Genomic DNA, 5757 nt, shown 5'->3' on the forward strand with positions numbered 1-5757 from the left:
GTTTGAAGTTCCTCCTAGGAAACCCTGCGGGACCCACGGGGGACTGAAGGAGCAGCAGGTCCCCGGCCACAAAGGGCTGCCTCGCTGCCACTGTGCAGCTAAAACGGGAGAGCCTGGGAACCCCCCCCCAAAACCTGGTTCAGCACCTTCCATACCCCCCGAGCAAAGGCCACCACTTCGAAACCAGCCCCACGACCAGCACCGCAGCTGCCAGCAGCCATTTCAGGATTGTTCAAGATGAAGAAACGTAAACACACACAGGCTCGGTCCTGGCAGTAGAACCAGCTCATCGCTCATCAGCAAGATAAATCCCTTGCCCTCCTCTCCTTCCTCAGCACAGAGCAAAAGCTCAGCCCAGGCTCCGGAGCCAGGTCGGTGCCAGTGAACCTAGCAACGTTGGGCAGCTTTCAGAGCACAGGAGCTGCAAAGGATGCACTAAGCTGGGCAGAGGCTCAAACCCTCTGAATTCAACCATAAAACAGGAGAAGAAAGAAGAAAAACACATTGAACAGCTGCTCACGTTAGAGAGTCCGGACTGCCTTACAGCATCCTCCGCGACCCAGCGCAGCCCTGCAGCGCCTCGGGAAGCTGTGCGCTGTTTGAAGGCAGACACAGACACACACAGGCTCAGAGCAATTAAGAGAGCCCTTTGGGAAGGAGCTAAGTGATTCAAGAACAGGGCTCAAAGGCTTCCTGTTCTCTGTGCCCCTGGGGCAGAAGGTAAGCTCTTTGGGGGTGAGGAAGACCGGTCTCTTCAGCACCATGGCCTCAAGCCTCACATCCCCATCCTAGCATCCAAAAATCCTTCCTTTCTGCTGCTTTCCTACTGGGTTTGCTGTTGTTCCACTGGTCTGAACCGCCACTGGCACACACTAGTGTCTCTGCAGGGTTTGTATTTCCAGAGCAGCCTGGAAAATCCTGCCAGGGACAGCTCCCAGCCATCTGCCTCCCGCAGCGCAGCATCTGCAGCCCTGCTCTCTCCGCGGCGCTTCCAGTCTGAAGGCAAGAGGATTTCTTGAGGCTGGTGGAGGGGAAAAGCACCCTCTTCTTCAGGGCAGAGAGGATGCCACGTGGGACCGGCTTAGGGGACCTACAGAAACCCTTCAATCAGCAGCCAAAGCGCGACCCGCGCAGGACGGGTGGATCCGCGGTGCCCGACAGGTCTGTGGGCAGCTCCCACTCAGCAGCAGTGCCCGGGCCACCGGCGTGTCCTTGCCTTTATCTAGGAGTGCAGCAAGAAGCTCTCACGTGAACATCCTTTCCATCTGACACTGGAAATGAGGGATAGCATTGTTTTCCTGTAAGAAAACCCCGCAATAGCTCAAATGGTCGAAATCACAGAAATATCTTCTATGGATGGGGCCCATTTGATGCTCCACCACCTAAAGGAACGTAGGATTATCTATACTATCCTCTCCTCACAGTGCTAGCTCTAATAAACAGCACTTTAAACGGCACCTTGCAGAGTCCGAGTGCCTTTCTCATTGGGATAACAGCCCACCACCTCCTGGTGCAAAACCTCTGCTGTGTATGAGCCCACCACAGCTATGCTCAGCACAAGATGCTTTCTGCACACCCAGGAACATCCAGCTGGGGACAAACCCTCCTTTCCCGAGGCAAGAGACGTCACCACTCGCTGCTGCAGCGGCAGATCTACACCAGGCACCTCGGTGGGAGAGCAAGGCTGGGACCTGCCGAGATAACCCTCAGGAGAACAGAACCAGCTCACAGCAGAGAAGCTGGGATGAGCAGCCAGGACACCTTTTCTAGCACTTGAGCACTGCTGGCTGCTCCCAGGCCCCAGCCCAGCAGGAACGTGGCAGCAGACACTGAGGGGACTTCATTTTACCACCCACATGGGTAACGAGACAAAGAACCTCGTCATGAGAGCCCCCAGCGAGCGGGCTGCTGCCAGCCTCCCCCGTGCCGCTGCTGGCTGCGTGCTCCCCGTGGGCTGCCATCACCAGCTCCTGCTCAGGAGAGAGGACACGGAAACAGAAGGATTTTAGGATGGGGTAGTTTTGCTACAAAAGCCACTTCCCAAGCCTCAGTTTGCTTTCCTCTTACTAAACTCCTACTTGCCTCTGGGGTGAGACATGATCCTGTCCCACCTTTGGACCCAACCGTGACACGTTGCCTTCCCTCTCGCGGGACAGCTCCGTCCCTCCCGCGGGTAACACGTACCCTGAAGAAAAGCTCAAGGTCCAGAGGGCACCACGACAGAGGCTGGTGCTTGCACTTCCACCAAGGGGAGGAAATCACCCGAGCACAGAGCACTCGCACACACAGCCAGAGCCCCACGCCCAGCACTCGAGCACCATCCCTGGAGCTGGAGGAAAGAGCCGCCCAGTGACCACACATCTGGCTGCAAGGTGTGCCCCAGGAATAGTCACCAGCGGCTCCATCACACCAGGAGACACCAGTACAGAGCTGAAAAAAAGCAGAATCACAAGCAGCTCAGCCAACAGCAGGCAAGGAAAGGCTGCAGGAAACGCAGGGCACGTGACAGCAATACAAAACGACAGTGACAAACCACCGGAGCTGTCTGCAACACGGGAAGTTGCAGCGCTCTGCCCTCCCTTGCAGTCAGCCTCGCTTTGCACCGCCGCAGAGGCGAGGCAGCCTCCCCAACAGCCACGAGAGTCACGGTGCTGCAGAAAGCGACGTGCATCTCATCGAGACGCACGAGCAGAAGGAACCCGAGCGCTGTATGCCGTGCACGAAGCCATCCTCCCCCTCTGCGCTGGCGAGGCTCCAGCTCGCACGCTGCATCCAGCTCCGGGCACCACGCTCGGGAAAGGCAGAGACAACCTGCACAGGGGAGAGCTGCTTGGGTTTTCTGTGAAAACAGGCCTGGGAGGCAGTCTGGAGGGAAGAACAGGGTAGGTCTTTCTCCCAGAGAATGCAGAGTAGGTGCAGACACCTCTGTCAATGTTCCAGACGGTCCCATTTCCCCCCCTCCCCATAATTTTACGAAAGGCGGCAGCCCAGGAGCCTGCCAGAAGGCGATTCGCAGGCAGGTTTTTACGAAGCTGATCATGACCTCTGGCATCCAGCTGCAAGGTTTGCACCCCGAAACAGCAGCACCCAGCTGCATCTTTCTTGGCAGAGGACATTCAACACCCAGCAACAGCAGAGCACCTGGTTTGCTTTTCTTCGGAAGGTCGACACACGCCTCCTGCTCCACAGCCTCAAATCAAGAGCTTCATTTTTCATACCAAGACCTCTCCCTGCCAGAAGCATCCATGATCTGCGCCAGCGCTGGAGCAGACACGCTCAGGGTTTGTCCGGCTCTCTGACCGCCGCGTACAGCAGCTCCTCGGGGGAAGCCTCAGCAAGGCAGGGCTGCAACACATCAGTGCCAAAGGACGTGTTTGTTCCGACAGAGACACCTTTCCTTCCCATTTTAGGTTAGTTTAACTTGTCTCCAAAGGTACACCCAAATCCCAGTCTCCCACTGCAGCAGTGTCAGAGGTACAATTAACAGCTCCCCGATAACGCTGCGCTTTTTGCTGCCCAGCCTCCCCTCAGGCAGAGGAGCTCTTCAGTGTCCCCTCCAGAGCAGGCGAAGGACGGTTCCCTCTGTCCCCCTGCCACCCACGGCACCGAGCCAGCCTGAGACACAGCAGCACACACCTGCCTCTCCCCCAGCCAGGAGAAACAAGCACGCTGCGAAGCTAAAACCGTCTGCACTCCTGACTCGCCGCTTCCCACGTGTGCTCCTGGCACCCACGGGAGGAGCGAAGCAGCCAGGGCTGGAGAACGCTGTGGACCATCTCGCACGAAGCCCTCCTGCTCCTCCTGTCCTGGCTCCAGGGACACCAGCTCCTCTCCAAGAGCAGGAACGTGTTCCTTCCCTTGGGACATGTTGGCTCCTCCGTGTCGCCTCAAGTCTGTTTGTTCTTCTCCAAATCCATCGCTTGCAGGCTGGGGAGCTCCCGCCAGGCACGGCTGAAAGGCTGAGGCTGGGTCCAAGGCTGCAGAGCCGCTGCAGCAGGAACCAGTGGAGCCTTCCCGCAGAGGGTTTGGTCCTGACCACACAGCACCTTTCTGGATGGTCCCTGCCACACGCTGACCTCCTCCACTGAGGTTAAACGCTTTGGGGACGAGGCAGAGAGAGCAGCCCAGCGACAGCTCAGTGACCCTTTGGTTATTCTGCATCGCCGTCTGTACACATCCCACGCCGCTCCTTCCCCGCTCTGTCCATTTGGGACGACAGTTTACGTCGCTGCAGAAGTTTTTCTGGGCAATAAGAGTCAGTTGTACTGGTTTTTCATCGACAGAGCAGTGATGGATGTAGGGTCACACCTCCAAGGCAAGGAAAGGGGAGAGCAGGACGAGCCCCGGCTGGAAGATGTGACCCAGTATCAGAGGTTTGTGCCTGGATCAGACGCTTTCTCGAGGCTAAAATAGCAAATCAAAAAAAAAGCTCCCCAAGCAAAGATCCATAGGAAGGGAGCCCGGCAGAGAGCCGGCCTGGGGCTCCATCCCCCCCTGCGGCACTCCGGTGTGTCAGCCCCGACTGCTCTCCTCAGGACGGTTTCTTGCGATCTCCAGCAAAGCGCTTTGACCTGTGGGCGCTCACACCGCTGCTGCACGGCCCCGAGGAGCACCCAAGGGCGAGGCATCAGGTCGGGCACAAAGGACGCTCTCTGAGAGCCGAGTGTGAACCTCCCACTCCCATCAAAGTCCCTGCGGACTCAGAAAAAACCATCTCTCCAGCAAAGCTACTGCTGCCGGTTAAGAGCACGGGGCATCCGCGGCTTTCCTGGCCTCTGGCTGCTGGGTCGGCGGTGCCGGGCTGGGAGCGATGCTGGTCACCGACCTGCTGACACTTTCCAGCCCTGGGCCACCTGAAGCCAAGGCCAGGACACACAACGCCAGCGCGTAACGGGTGACCGCAAGCGGCCGGTGCTGCCCACGCCGTGCTTTCCGTGCTGGATGGGACCTTCCTCCCCTCCCTGCTCTGCCTTTAGACTGAACCGCAACAGAATTGCCGTCAGAGGCGGCTCCAGGAAGACCAGGACCCAGGAGCAGGTTTTTGGTGCCTGCTACACAAACAAGAGGTTGCTGCAGTCGCCTGGACAGTTCAACTGGCAGCACCGCTTGTAGAGGGCGGAGACCCCTCCTCACGGCTCAGGTCCGGGGAGGGAAGGCAGCCGCAGCACACACCCCTCCAGGCACTCTGGGAACGGCTGAACACACCACCCTGACCGTCTCCCTCTTTAAGCAGAAGCGTCGTCTTCACAGGAGCAACATTACTCACTTTGGGAAGCCTGGCTCAAAGCTGAGCGCGTTTCGCTCGCCTTTCCCAGCACCCACACAACCTGTCACTGCCCTTCCACACACGCTTCAGATTTCCTGACGAGTCCCCACGGGGAACCTCACGCGACCCGTCCCCTCGCTCCACCAAGTCCTTTATCTCCAGCTCGTCAGCTCCGAGGGTGCAGACGTGACCAAGCCGTGAGCACCCCTGTCCCCAAAGCTGCTCCAGGGGGAGACCAGAGCCCCCCAGCTGTATGGACAGCGGGTCACCTCCTGCGCTCCCGGAACGCGGCACGCTTGTCCCCGCTGTCCTCCAGGCCTAGTGACACCCCAGGAACCACCCTGGGAGGATGGCCACAGCGTGATGGATCCCAGAGCAAGAGTAAAGCCAAGTCACACGAGGAGATGGGGACAATCTCTGGCAGGTTTCTGTGGCTGTGACAGCGCAGGAGCAACGTGGCCCTGAGCTGAAGGAGGGCAGCTGCCCTCGCC

Source organism: Pterocles gutturalis, unplaced genomic scaffold, assembly GCF_000699245.1.
Source record: "Pterocles gutturalis isolate BGI_N339 unplaced genomic scaffold, ASM69924v1 scaffold39340, whole genome shotgun sequence".
Taxonomy (NCBI): Eukaryota; Metazoa; Chordata; class Aves; order Pterocliformes; family Pteroclidae; genus Pterocles; species Pterocles gutturalis.